The sequence below is a fragment of the Phascolarctos cinereus genome, unplaced genomic scaffold (genome assembly GCF_003287225.1).
Source record: "Phascolarctos cinereus isolate Bilbo 61053 unplaced genomic scaffold, phaCin_HiC Scaffold_2;HRSCAF=192, whole genome shotgun sequence".
Taxonomy (NCBI): domain Eukaryota; kingdom Metazoa; phylum Chordata; class Mammalia; order Diprotodontia; family Phascolarctidae; genus Phascolarctos; species Phascolarctos cinereus.
In genome coordinates, this window is record NW_027555625.1 from 131334283 (window position 1) to 131348261 (window position 13979).

General features: G+C 39.1%; 1 protein-coding gene across 11 annotated transcripts in view; it reads left to right on the forward strand.

The window, feature by feature from the left end:
- TACC1 (transforming acidic coiled-coil containing protein 1) overlaps positions 1-13979 on the forward strand; it is a 178473-nt gene that overhangs the window by 121805 nt on the left and 42689 nt on the right. The window lies entirely within an intron of this gene.

The window sequence follows — 13979 nt, forward strand, 5'->3', positions numbered from 1 at the left end:
GCAGATGATAGCAAAGAAGAATTGGAATTTCTTAGGGGCTATAAGGGAGAATTTCTGGTTAATATATTTTTTAAGCTCTTATCGAGTCCTTTTGTGTTATATCACTTATTTCCTATATATCTGTGATATCATATAGATATGTATGTATCTATATAGCATGGATATGTACATGCTTATATAGATAGGAATATATATATATCTATATCTATATATATATATATAGATAGATAGATAGATAGATAGATAGATACATATCTATAAATAAATAGTTCTTTCAGGTATCCCTGAAGGTTCTGGTCCTCTTCTTTCTGTTCCATGTCTACAATTACAGCCTGTATGGATGTGACAAATAGTCTTTCTCCTGAGCAATTAACTGTTGTCTATTGGACAGAAGCATAACATGTCCAAAATGGAACTCATTCTATCCCCCCAAAACCCTGCCCTTTCCCAAAGGTCCCCATTTCTGTTAAAGGTGCCACCATAATTTCAGTCACCGGGGTTCAGTCACTACCTTTGAGTCATTCTGGACTTCCAACCTCATGTGTAACAAAGAAAAGCAGCCCAGCAAAACCAACTGACAGTGTTTCTAGTGAATATTAATACTTACAGGATCATATCAAATAACACCTCAGAGAGGTTCAGTGATTCTGTCTAAGATAACTCTTGAGATAATAGTAATTGCTAGTATTTATACCATTTTCATAAGCACTTTACAAATATTTTTCTCATTTATCCTCAGAACAAATCCTGGGAGGTAGTTGCTATTATTATCCCCATTTTACAGATGGGGAGACTGAGATAGAGGTTAAGTGACTTGTCCAGAATCACACAGCTAGTAAGTGTCAATGGTCACATTTTAAAATTTAGGTCTTCCTGACTCTAGGTCAAGCACTCTTATCTACTGTACACCTAGCTACTAATTCAGGGTATGAATTGATTCATTGGGAAAAAGGGGTAATCTGCCACTCTCCCCCAACTCTTTTCCCAATGGAGCCTCAGTTTCCTGATTTGTATGGTTGGCATAATGATACTTGCAAGCACTACCTAACTCATGGAGGTTATCATGAGGAAATCATGAAGTGCTCTAGAAATGTAAGCTGATAGATCTGAGAATCTTTACCCTGTCATGACTAGTCTCTCTCCCTGGTTAAGTGTTAAAGACTCCTTTTTGTTAACTAGAATGACCATTCTCCAGACCCACATTTGCACTGACCATAAAGTTCATAAAACTGACCAAAGTAGGGCCAACAGGTGAGTGGTTGGATACCAGGAATGTGTGAGAGAGAAAAGGAACTGCTAACAAGGGGACAAGGTAGGAAAGGAAAGGAGAACCTAGTGAATTTGAATTTAATTCATATCATTAACTAGAACAACTGTGGGAATCAATCCTGGATGCCTAAGGACACATTCTAGTTGAAAGGATTTACAATTATGGGTGCCTGGGGTGGTAGAACAATCAGTTTGGAGAGTCAAGAAGCTTCTAGGAGAGCAATCTGCCTGGACTTGCTTGGGGCCTGCCTCAAAGGGCCTCATTTCATCAAAGACTGGGATTAATATCGGAGTAGAAGCAAGAATACACTACTTGGTGTGGTGATGGAGTCCAGTGAAATAAAAAGAGGTCAGACTTCAAACTTAGGATGTTGTAAGTACAGCTTCCCTGTGTATAAAATGAGAATAACCATAGCACCCACCTCCCAAGTTTGAGAATAAATGAGATATTTGTAAGGCACTTTCCAAACTTGAGGACATGTAAATTCTTAGTATTATGCAATCTGTGCTCTGAGAGCCTTCCCACTATGTCAAGCAGGTCTTACTTAGCTTTATTTTTACATTAAATAACATAATGTGTGTTGAAATGTCTTATAAATCATAAAGTAATACACAGATGTCAGCTGTTAATGATGTATATTATGATGGCATCATTAATAATTAGTGTAATATCGTTTTATAATATTAATGAAGTGGCTGGCTAAATATGTAGTGACCTGGGGCCTAAAGAAGAGACTGTCATTTAATTCAGTTGATGCAGTTGGGTGGGGATAATTGGTGATTCTTTATTCTCTCAGCCTGGAATGCCCTCCCTCCTTACCTCCACCTCTTAGAAATTGTACCTTCTTTCAGAGCACAGATCAGGGACTATCTCATATTTGAGGATTTTGCTGATTTCTGTAGTAGCTAATTTGTGTCTCTTCCCATTTCCAAAATGGTGTATTTACTTTGTAGATATTTTGCATTTGTTTATATTTAGAAAGGGGACTTGTTTCCTCAGTAGAATTGTAAACCCCTTGAAGGCAGGAACTATTGCATTTTTGCATATACAGTACCTAGCCCAGTGCTTGGCACATAGTAGCTAGTTAATAAAGGCCAATTGATTGATCAGGTGCTAAGCCCCATATTACCAGAATTCTTCCTCTTTCTAGTTTTAATGCTTGCGGTTACCTGAGCTTTGGTCAGGTATAGGTTCGATAATAAACACATGGGCATAATGGGAAAGCTCTGAGCTGAGCCCCTTAGGAAAAACTGATTTAAGTGAATGAGGCCAGAACTCTCAGCCTCTCTCCCTTTCTCCTATCCTTATCTTCATGCTTTCTCTCCCCACTTATAACATTCAGGAAATCATCTGATCTCTTATCTTAATTTTAGGGTAGAATTAGCTTATTTCCTTCAAGTCAGCAAGCATTTAAGTGCTTAAATATGTGGCAGGCATTATACAAATTGTTGGAAATAAAGACACAAAAGGGGGAAAATTCAGGAGAAACAAATGTGTTTAGCATGTACTAGGCAAGGCCATTAGAAACAGCCCTTGCCTGCAAGTAGTTTACGCTCTCCTGAGTGTGGAGGATACAAATAAGCAAAGAGAATGTAGTTTGAGGAGAGGGTTACCCTGATAGCAGTCAGGAATGATTTTTCACAGGAGTTGGTACCTGGGCTGAGCCTTCAAGGGAAGTGAAGATTTTGAGAGAAAAAAGTGAGGAGAAAATGAACTTCTGGCATAAGGTTGTATTCCAAGACGAGAGGTCAAGAGCTGGGCTGTCATGTTAGCAGAAGAGCAAGGAAGCCAGTTTGGCTGAAATGGAGAGTAGGGGAAATATTTTATTTATATATGTATGTGTGTGTGTGTGTATAATGTATATATGTGTATATATAATATAATATACATATATTATATTATATATATATTATATAATATATAATGTCTGAAAAAGTAGGGTGAGACCAGACTGTCCAGGGTTCCTAATGCCAAGGCAAAGAATTTGTATTTTATCCCAAAAGGCCATAGGGGGCCACTGTAGCTTCTCAAGCAGGGAGGAAGGTTATTTTGGCAGTGTGAGGAGGATGAATGGGAAAGAGGAAGAAACTGGAAGCAAGGAGACCAATTTTAGGCCATCGAAATAGTAAGAGGAATTGTTGAAATCATAACTTAAGGCAGGAAGAGTTCAGGATGACTCAAAGGTTGTGAACCCAGGTGATTGAAATTGTGGTGGCACCCTTAACAGAAATGGGGACCTTTGGGAAAGGGTGGGGTTTTGGGGAAATAGACTGAGTTCCATTTTGAACATGTTGAGTTTCTGTCCGGTAGACAATAGTTAATTGCTCAGGAGAAAGACTATTTGTTACATCCCTAAAGATAGTAATTGGAAACATGAAACAGAAAGAAGAGGACCAGAACCTTTCAGGGATGCCCACGGTTAGGGAGTAGAACATAGATACTCATTGTATTCTATTCTATTCTATTCTATTCTATTCTATTCTATTCTATTCTATTCTATTCTATTCTATTCTATTCTATTCTATCTATTCTATTCTATTCTATTCTGTTTATTTATTTATTTGGGAGTTAGGCAATTGGGGCGACTTGCCCAGAGTCACACAGCTAGTGAGTATCATGTGTCTGAGGCCAGATTTGAACTCAGGTCCTCCTGACTCCAGGGCTGGTGCTCTATCCACTGCTCCACCTAGCTGCCCCATAGATACTAATTATTAAAGCAGGCTGAGAAGGCAGGATCAAAAGTTAGAAAGAATTTAGGATCATAAATGCAGAGATGGACAGATAATCTAGTCCAACCCCATCATTTTACGGATGAGAACCAGGAGAGAGTGTCTAGGCATGTTTATGTGGCCATTAGTTCAAAGATGAAGTGTTGTTCTTGGGTCTTGAGGTCAGACACAGACAGACACACACACACACACACACAAACACATACACTAGTGCGTGGCTATGCAAAATATGGAGAACCAGCTACCTCATTTAAAGTGTGCTCACTTTCCCTATACCTTCCCTTGAGATAGACAAAAGATAGCTCATATGTAGCTAACAAGGCAATGGATAGAGGACCAGCTTGCGAATTACGATAACCTGGGTTTGAGTCCTGCCTGTGATAGTGGGCTGTGTGAGCCTAAACAGATTAGTGCCCCCAGGCAACTTTCTAAGACTGTAAATAGGAACAGTGCTGATCTGTATCTTGAGGGATCTTATATCTGCTTGAGGGAGTTTTCCTCACCAGGACTTTTCTGTTACCCGTGAAATCAGAGTCAGGTCCAAATAATTTTGTGTGGTACTTCACTTTTACCCACAACAACTGTATGAAACAGCTGGTACAGGTTATTGTTGTTGTCCCCAACTTAAAGATAAGGAAACTGAGGCTGAAAGATGGGTTGAGGGAAGAACATCAGGTCTCCTGTCTGGAAGCAACATGATACAATGGGGAAGGAGGTACAATGACCATTGCCACCGGTGTGGCCCTGAGCAAGACACACCCCCTCCCCAAGCCTGATCCCTCCCCTGTCTCACATCCCTGCCAGCTTTGTCACTAAAACCTTATTCTCTGTGTTCCATGACCTGAAAAGAAAAATGTCGCAGTAGCTGAAGCAGGGAGGGGTGGATGCAGATGAGAGTTCAGTCATTCTTGGGAAGAGTGCAAATGCCTTTTAAAACATGCATAATATGTTGTTTTACCTGTAATTACTGTTTGGTCTTCTCTCTGTAAATAATTTTGGTTTTCCTGCTAGGCCAAAAGAGTTCTAAATTGTTTGCTGAAATGTGGCCTGCTTTTAATGGAGCTGGGAAAGGCTTGCATAAACCTCAATTTGAACCCAAAGCAAGTCTTCAAATAATTAGAAAGCCAGCCAAACTGGTCTTCCCTCTGTAAAAATACTAGGGTACTGTATGAAACCACAGGTTTTGGTATCCTGGGCTTTTTATTCTTAAAGAGAATTTTATTATTTTATTAAGGTTAATCTTTTCTTCCTGTCAGTTTCTGCCAGATGCTTTGAATACATCACCTGAGTTGAGGGGGGGTTAGGGAGAGAGTTATCGTTCTGCTAAGACTATCACAGGTGCTTCTGAGTTTATCAGAGTTTTGCCAAAACCTGGAGAATCATCACATAATTCTCAGGGAAAGACTTTTAAAAAATTAAGAAGTCTCTGTGTATTGGGGAGAAGAGGAGGGCTGAGAATGGGCAGGGCAGACTGGGAGAGATTGAATTTGGATGAGTTGCATAATGGTGTTTTCAGACTGTTTCCAGCTGCAAAGTAGGTGGCTTTAAATTCTCCTGAAAATTGGGGGTGAGGAAGAATGGCAAAGCTGACCTTATTCTGTATTTGTGTTCTTACTAAACCAACATCTGCTGTGTGATGATTGGATGTCATTCAGGTGTGTTGAAGGGGAGGGATTTGGAATCAGAAACTGGGTTTGTAACCTACCTGGATTACATTACCTGTGGGAATGAGCCCAGCATTTTTCTCTGTCATTTTCTTCCTTTGTAAGATGAAGGCTGTACTCACTAGTTGACTTAACTAGTTAGCTTCTTGCGATCCTTTCTGGCCCTAACATCTGGATGTACCAAATTTCTAATTTGTTACTTAGTACAATTCTGGAGGTACCAAGAGGCAGAAGTAGTAAAAGTGTGCTTAATTAAATACCTAATTTGTGTCTTAGGTAATACAATTTAACTTTTTTTCTTCAATCTCTTTGAATTAATGATGCGTTCAATAAGCTAAAGACCTCTCTGTACTATCCCTTTCTCTTATCATTCACATGCTAATTTTTCTAGGGAACTCCAGGGGGAAAGGGTCTCAGCAGTCCCTGAATGAGTGCTGTGGACATATACCTACTAATACTTTATATTGATCTATTAAGAGTAACACAGCCTGCTTCCCACTTAATCTCATTTGAGTCTCATAACAACCCTTGAGGTAGATAGTACAAATATGAGGAAATGGAGACTGAGAAACTCAGTGATTCATCTAATAGCAGTTTTAAGTGGCAGAGCAAGGATTCAAACCCAGGTCTGCCGACTCCTGGTGCAGCTGAAACCACACAAGCAATAGATTATGGCAGCAGTTTGGCAAATTACAACTTTGGTAACTGACACTTCAATTTTCTGCTCATGCTTGGGAGATGAATGTAGCCTGATGCTGGTGAAGAAGGGCAAATAGGGGTTTCATTGGCAGAAGGAGCGCCTTAGGTGGTTTTTTTGTTTTGTTTAATATCTTATGGTAGGAAGGCATGTTTTTACCATGGAAATTTGTATATTTCCTCCAAATGCTTTCCTTTTAGAAAGCATTTCCTTTTTTAAAAAATTATTTTTTTTAGTTTTCAACATTCACTTCCATAAGATTTTGAGTTTTAAATTTTCTCTCCCTTCTTCTCCCCCTTCCCAAGATGGCATGCAATCTGATATAGGCTCTATTTATACATTTCCTATTTTCCCATCAGTCATGATGTAAAGAAGAATTAGAACTGATTTGAGAAACCACAAGAATGAAGCAATAAAACAGAACAACGAAGGAAAAGGAGAGCAAATAGTATGCAAAGAGTATTCAAACTCCATAGTCCTTTCTCTAGATGTGGACAGCATTTTCCAGCATGAGTTTTTTGGAGTTGTCAGATCCTTGCATTGCTGATAAGAAGAGCCAAGTCTATCAAAGTCTGTCATGGCACAATGTGACTGTTATTGTGTATAATATTATTCTGGTTCTGCACATTTTGCTCAGCATCAGTTCGTTTAAGTCTTTCCAGGTTTTTCTGAAGTCCGCCTGCTCATCATTTCTTACAGCACAATAGTATTCCACTACATTCATATACCACAACTGGTTTAGCCATTCTCCAGTTGATGGACATCCCTCAATTTCCAATTCTTTGCCACCACAAAAAGAGCTGCTATAAATATTTTTGTACATGTGGGTCCTTTTCCTGTTTTTATGATCTCTTTGAGATACAGCCCTAAAAGAGGAATTGCTGGGTCAAAGGGTATGCACAATTTTATAGCCCTTTGGGCATAGTTCCAAATTGCTCTCCAGAATGGTTGGATCAGTTCACAACTCCACCAGCAATGCATTAGTGTTCCAATTTTCCCCACATTTTCTCCAACATTTATCATTTTTCCGTTTTGTCATGTTAGCCAATCTGATAGGTGTGATGTGGTACCTCAGTTGTTTTGATTTGTATTTCTCTAATCAGTAGTGCTTTAGAGATTTTCATATGACTATAGATAGCTTTAATTTCTTCCTCTGAAAACTGCCTGTTCATATCCTTTGACCTTTTATCAACTGGGGAATGACTTGTATTACAAATTTGACTTAGTTCTCTATATATTTTAGAAATGAGGCCTTTATCAGAGACACTGGTTGTAAAAATTCTTTCCCAGATTTCTGCTTCCCTCCTAACTTGGCTGCACTGGCTTTGTTTGTGCAAAAACTTTTCAATTTAATGTAGTCAGAATTATCCATTTTGCATTTCATAATGTTCTCTGTCTCTTGTTTGGTCATAAATTCTTCACTTCTCCATAGATCTGATGGGTAAACTATTCCTTGCTCTCCTAGTTTAGAAAGCATTTCCTTTCATGTGTATGGCTCATCATGTTGGATATAGGAATGTTTATCCTTTTTTTTTCTGTGGGTTTTTTTTTTTGCTTTTTAGGCAGTTGGGGTTAAGTGACTTGCCCAGGGTCACACAGCTAGTAAGTGTCAAGTGTTTGGTCTAAGTCTGGATTTGAACTCAGGTCCTCCTGACTTCAGGGCCGGTGCTCTATCCACTGCACCACCTAGCTGCCCCTCTTTTTTTTTTTTTCCTGGACCAGAGTTTTTTAAGGACTTCTTCCAATACAGATCTATGCCTGCTTTGCAACTTAAAAATCATAATTTCCTGGGACGTTAACCTGCCAAGGACTTAGTAGTATAAAAAAAGTGTATGATAAAAGAGTTTTATAAGCCCCTGAGACTAGCTCTCCCATTTAGCTGATTTAGGAATGGAAAAAGAGATTAGAGAAGCTCTTAAAGCTCCTTCCCCACCCCTAGTTCCCAGAGGCTTGGTAGTAGGTATCTGTTGACATGTTGAGCAGCAGCTCTCCCTAAAGTCAGGGTCACTTGTAGGGCTAGATCATTACCCCAACACTCAACCCCCAATTCTCAGAACACCAGTACAGGTTTCCTTCACCAGGGACACATACTTAAGCCTGGGGTGGGATGGAAGGCTCCATAAATTGTTTCATAGAGTTTTTACTTTGAAAGACCTTTCGCAGCCAGCCACTTTCTGTTGCTATTACTAAAGGCACTTCTCCTTTCCGCAAATTTCTCAACCTCTCAAGGCCTCTTTTCCTTATCTATAAAACAAGAGGATTGGACTGGATAATTTCTATGTTCCCGTCTCTGAATCTGTGATCCTTTAAACTATAGTCTTCTCCAAAGGCAGTGAATTGCCTGAAGACTTTTGACTTAAGGTGGTTTTTCATTTTATTTTTAGAAATACATTTTATTACTTTATTTTATATCACCTGCATGTTCATCTCCCTTCCTGCAGAGAGCCATCTCTTATAACAAAGCATAAAAAAGAGGAGGGAAAAGTTTAGCAAAATCAATGTATCTAAAAATTCTGACAGTGTATGCTATGTTCCATGCCAATAGCTGACTTTCCCCCTACTTGTGCAAAGAAGTAGGGGTTGGGAGGAGGTGTGTTATTATATCTTAGAAGTCTTCCCATGCTTCTTGTCTTTTATTTTCTTTCCTTTTTTTTTTTAAATATGAGGCAATTGGGGTTAAGTGACTTGCCCAGAGTCACACAGCTAGTGAGTGTTAGGTATCTGAGGCTGGATTTGAACTCGGGTCCTCCTGAATCCAGGGCCAGCACTGTCTTATTTTCAAACTACATTTCCTATGATCATAATTCAGGATAAGTGTGAGACTCTGTAAGGGCTTCAAAGATATTGGCAATGACATTGGACGGCTTCAAAGATATTGGCAATGACATTGGACAGAGTGGTTTAATATGGCTTGAATCAGGAAAACTCATCTTCATGAGTTCAAATGTGGCCTCAGACACTTATTAGCTGTGTGACCCTGGGCAAGTCACTTAACCCTGTTTGCTTCAGTTTCCTCACCTGTAAAATTAGAGGGAAATGGCAAACCACCCCAGTGTCTTTGCCAAGAAAACCCCAAATCCACCTACCCTCACATCTCCTACAACATCCCTAACAGCTGGTTCTTAAGTCTGTGTTCGCACACTTCCATTGACAATAGCTCACTGCACCCCGAAGGCAGCCCATTCTTTTTTTCTACAACCTTGATTGTTAGAAATATTTGGAACTGAAATCTGTCTCCTTTGTGATTTCCACCCACTGGTCCTGGCTATGTCCTCTGGCTCAGTCATCTTCCAAATTATAGCACCTCAAGTATCGTGGTCCCAAGTGAACCTGCTCTTCTTCAGTTTACACCTTCGTGGTGCAGGTGGGTGGCGCAGTGGATAGAGCACCAGCCCTGGAGTCAGGAGGACCTGAGTTCAAATGTGGCCTCAGACAAATAAAAAAAACCTCACTAGCTGTGTGACTCTGGGCAAGTCACTTAACCCCAATTGCCCTCACCAAAACAAACAAACAAACAAAAAATAAACCAGATTAAACCTTCACTAAACTGTTCAGTCATTGTTCGTGTGACATGTTTTTAGACTCTTGACCATCTTGGTTGTCTTTCTCTGGACATATGCTGGTCTCATTTGCCTTTTTGAAATGAGATGCCCAGAATTAACACAATATTCCAGCAGTGTTGTGGTCTAGCTAGCAGAGTATGATTACTTCCCTTCTGCATACCAGTTCTCCTTTTCTCATTTAAAAAAATTATGACTTTCATTTTTACAACCCAAAATTTCTTCCTCTCCCATCCAAAGAGCCATTTCATAAAACAATAAAAAAAAAAGTTCATTTGAACTAAACAGTAAATTAATCAAGTCCAACAAATATATTCAGTGTTTCCTATTCTTATTCTAGAAAAGAGAGATGTGTTTTCTCATATCTTTTTCAGGGCCAAATTTGCTTATCGTAATTACACAAATGCTAATTCTTTTCATGTGGTTTAACTTTTTGGCCACTGAGTTGAATTGCTGGTTCATCTTAAATCCTAGCTGTGACACTTTTCAGCCGTATAACCCTCAGCAATTCACTTCCCATCTCTGAAACTCACTTTTTCTTATCTGTAAGATGGTGATAACAATAACCTGATAATAATCAGAGGATTGTTATGAACAAAGTGCTTTATAAGCACTTTAAGTACTGTAGGAATGTGAACTCTTATTATGGAGCTTGCTGTTAACTCAAACTCAAGAATTTTATACTTCTGTACTTGGATAATTAACTTTTTCAAACTAGATACAAGACTACCAAAAAAACAACTAAGTGTTATGATGGATATTTGGTTAGAGAAACAAGCAAGTTTTAGGGAGTTTTCATCCTGTAACAGGCGTTTCTGGATAAAGAAGGCAAGGAAGCATTGGGGCCCAAATGAGGCCCACTTAACCTAACTGAAGGAAAAGCTATTTTCTGACAGACTTTGTGCTTCAGAGTAGTTGTTGTTATTATCATATTCTCTGCCCAGAATCTCCACCAGTTTTCACAAATGGCATTCAAACAAACCAAAACACCCATATTTCCCCTATCTACCTCCTAAAGCAAACGTGTTTTCTAAAAGTTTTGAGCTTCCTGGCTCACATCTAAATTTTCTTTCTTCCTTCCTGGCTTTATGGGCCTTGACTTTCAATAGTACTGCAAGTGAAGTTATTAGTCACAGGAGATACTTTTAACAATTAAAATGCCAGATCAAATTAAATAGGACAGTTGTTTAAACACATTGGCCCCCTCTGCCCTCAACCATCTGTTGATGATCTGTACAGACGAATGTCCGAGACAGTGTCAGAGCATTTTTATTAATTTTTTGGTCCTGACCTATGGTTCCATACAAATAAAAAAATTAATGTAGGGCACTAGGATGTTAGGGCACTGACAGATTCACAATGCTAGTGTGTGTTAAAGGCAGGACTTAAACCCAGGCCTTCCTGACTCCTAAGACCGTCCATCTATCCCATATACCATCGTTCCTCTCTTTGAGTGCCCATAATCTTTGGAAATCCAGAGCCATTATTGGTGGATTCATTTTTTGTATTCCTATGACTTTTAATTGTACTGACTTGTATTGACCTCTCTCAGGAGCTCCAGGCTCAGCATCTCTTAACTGCTGATTGAACATTTTCCACCTGGGTGCCCTCTAATTTAACATGTTAAAAAACAGAAATCATCTTTTCCCAAAAATGTATTCTTCCAGACTTCTCTGCTTCTTTTTCCTTTTTTTTTCAATGAATAAAAATCTATTTTCTCTCCCTTTTTCTCCCCAAGTTGGGAAAAAAGGAAAACAAAACCCTTGTAACAAAGATACATAATCAGATAAAATAAATTCCCAAATTGGCCATGTCCAAACAGCATGTGTCTCAGTCTGAACCCTGAGTCCATCACCTCTCTTTGCAGGTAACTTGCTTCATCGAGTACCATGGAATTGTGATTAGTCATTATGTTGTGTTCTTGGATCTTTCAAAGTTGTTTGAATTTATAGTGTTATGGAATAAATTGTTCAGGTTCTGTTCATTTCACCCTGATCAATTCATAGAAGTCTTCCCAGATTTCTCTGAGTCTCCCCCTTTTATGATTTCTTATAGCACAAAAGTATTCCGGATTAGTCTCATACCATAATTTGTTCAGCCATCCCTTAGTTGATGGATACCTTCCAATTCTTTGTCATCACAAAAAGCTGCTATATATATATGGTCCTCCATCTTGCTTTGATCTCTTTGGGATATGATTCTACTAATGGTAGCACTTGACGAAAAGGTGCGAACAATTTAGTCACTATACATAGGCATAGTTCCAATCAGTTTACAACTCCATCAACAGTACAGTGCATTGGCATCCCTGTTTTCCCTCCCATGTTTGTCATAGTCTCTTTTTTGGGGCAGCTCTGTCAGTCTGATGGGGGCAAAGTGGAACATCAAAGACGTTTTAATTTGTACTTCTCTGTTAAGGATTTTCATATGGCTATTGATTTCTGCCTGCCTGATCATATTCTGAATATTTGTCAGGTGGAGAATCTTCCCTTTTTCTTTTAATGGCTCCATAATGTCCTGGTGTCCCACATTTGAAGCGTACATTTAAGTCTAGTAAATTCCATCAGATATTTAAATCAACATTTTGACCTATAGATTGTTTTAGATTCTAACCGTCATCTGTTATGTTATCATTCCCTCCCAGCTCTGTCATCTGTACATTTTATGGTGATGTACAAATGCCTTCAATCCGAGTCATCGATTAAAAAATATTAAAATAGCACAGAACCAAGAGCAGGTTCCTAGGGTCCTCCACAAGAGAGACAGACTTCCAAGTTGATATTGAACCATGAATGACTTCTTTGGGTCTAGCGGAATAGTCGTAAGCAGCAAGGCAGGATCCCAGTACTGAAACTAGGGTAGACTACAGAACCTGAGACGCCTTCCGGCTCTAAGAATCAGTGATTCTGTGACAGTCAAAAGAGTACCCTCATAGTGAGGCTAACTTCATGCTGAGTTAGCTAAACGGTGAATTCTTGTATCCTCATATTTATCCTGCATGGGAATTGGCTTCCAACTCCAGGTAGGTCTCCTAGTTAAATGGCTCCAGTGATGGGGACCAGACCTTGCAGGACCAGGGATCTAACTAGGGTCATGACAGTGCAAAGTTGACTACCTTCCTCTTTCACTCTGGTTTAATGAATTCTCTGTTACTTTCTTTTCTTAATACTTATTAAGATAAAGTATTTGGGAGGGAGGCAGTTTTAGGGATAGGTACATGTGTGGTTGGAAGAATTTAAGGTTCTAGTGTTCAGCTTGTCATTTGACTTAAACTTCTTTGGGACCATAAGAAGTACTGGAATTTGGAGTGGAGGCCTTCCCTCAGATTGAAAGCATGAGTTTCCTAGATGAGAGAAGGTTTCATTTATGCATTGTTTTGCAGATTCATAACACACTTACCTCACAAGCTAAGTTCACAATGTGACCTCTGTACCCAGCCATGGCTTACTCTATGCTTCCTTGTCATTACTGCTCTCAAAGAGAAAATGTGTAGTTATAGTAACTGTTTAATTTCCTTTAGTTGATACTGTATCAGAATATGCAACATTGCCCCAATAAAGGCCTAGTGAAAAAGAGATTTGACTTTTATGTAAATTATCACCAAAAAAGTAAGGGTACATATAAGCCTGTTACCCTGACCTAGTTCAGAGAAGATGTCCTAAAATAAAAATAGAAATTATAAGGTATACTGAAATAGAGATCAATATTTCTTGTTTGTGCCATAGTTATTGGCACTTCCTCCCCTCCCAGCCCCCAACATCATTTTGATCTATTTCCTAAAATTTGCTGGGATGTTTAAATTGGAAAGGGCAGTCAGTATACTTTTCAGTTTTTGAAGCTCCCATTATTTCAGGGCTGACATGTAGAATGTGGCATGAGAAAATAGGTAGAGCATGTAATGCTGGGTTTTTTTAATATCCATTATTCCAAATCTGCTTAGACAAAAATTGATGACCCTAAAATTCTCGAGCAGCTCCTGCAAACTGTCTCTGACAGTTATGTGCCTTTGGCTTCTTGAAGAGAGGAAGGAATGATTTTTAAAGGGCTTTTAGGGCTGGA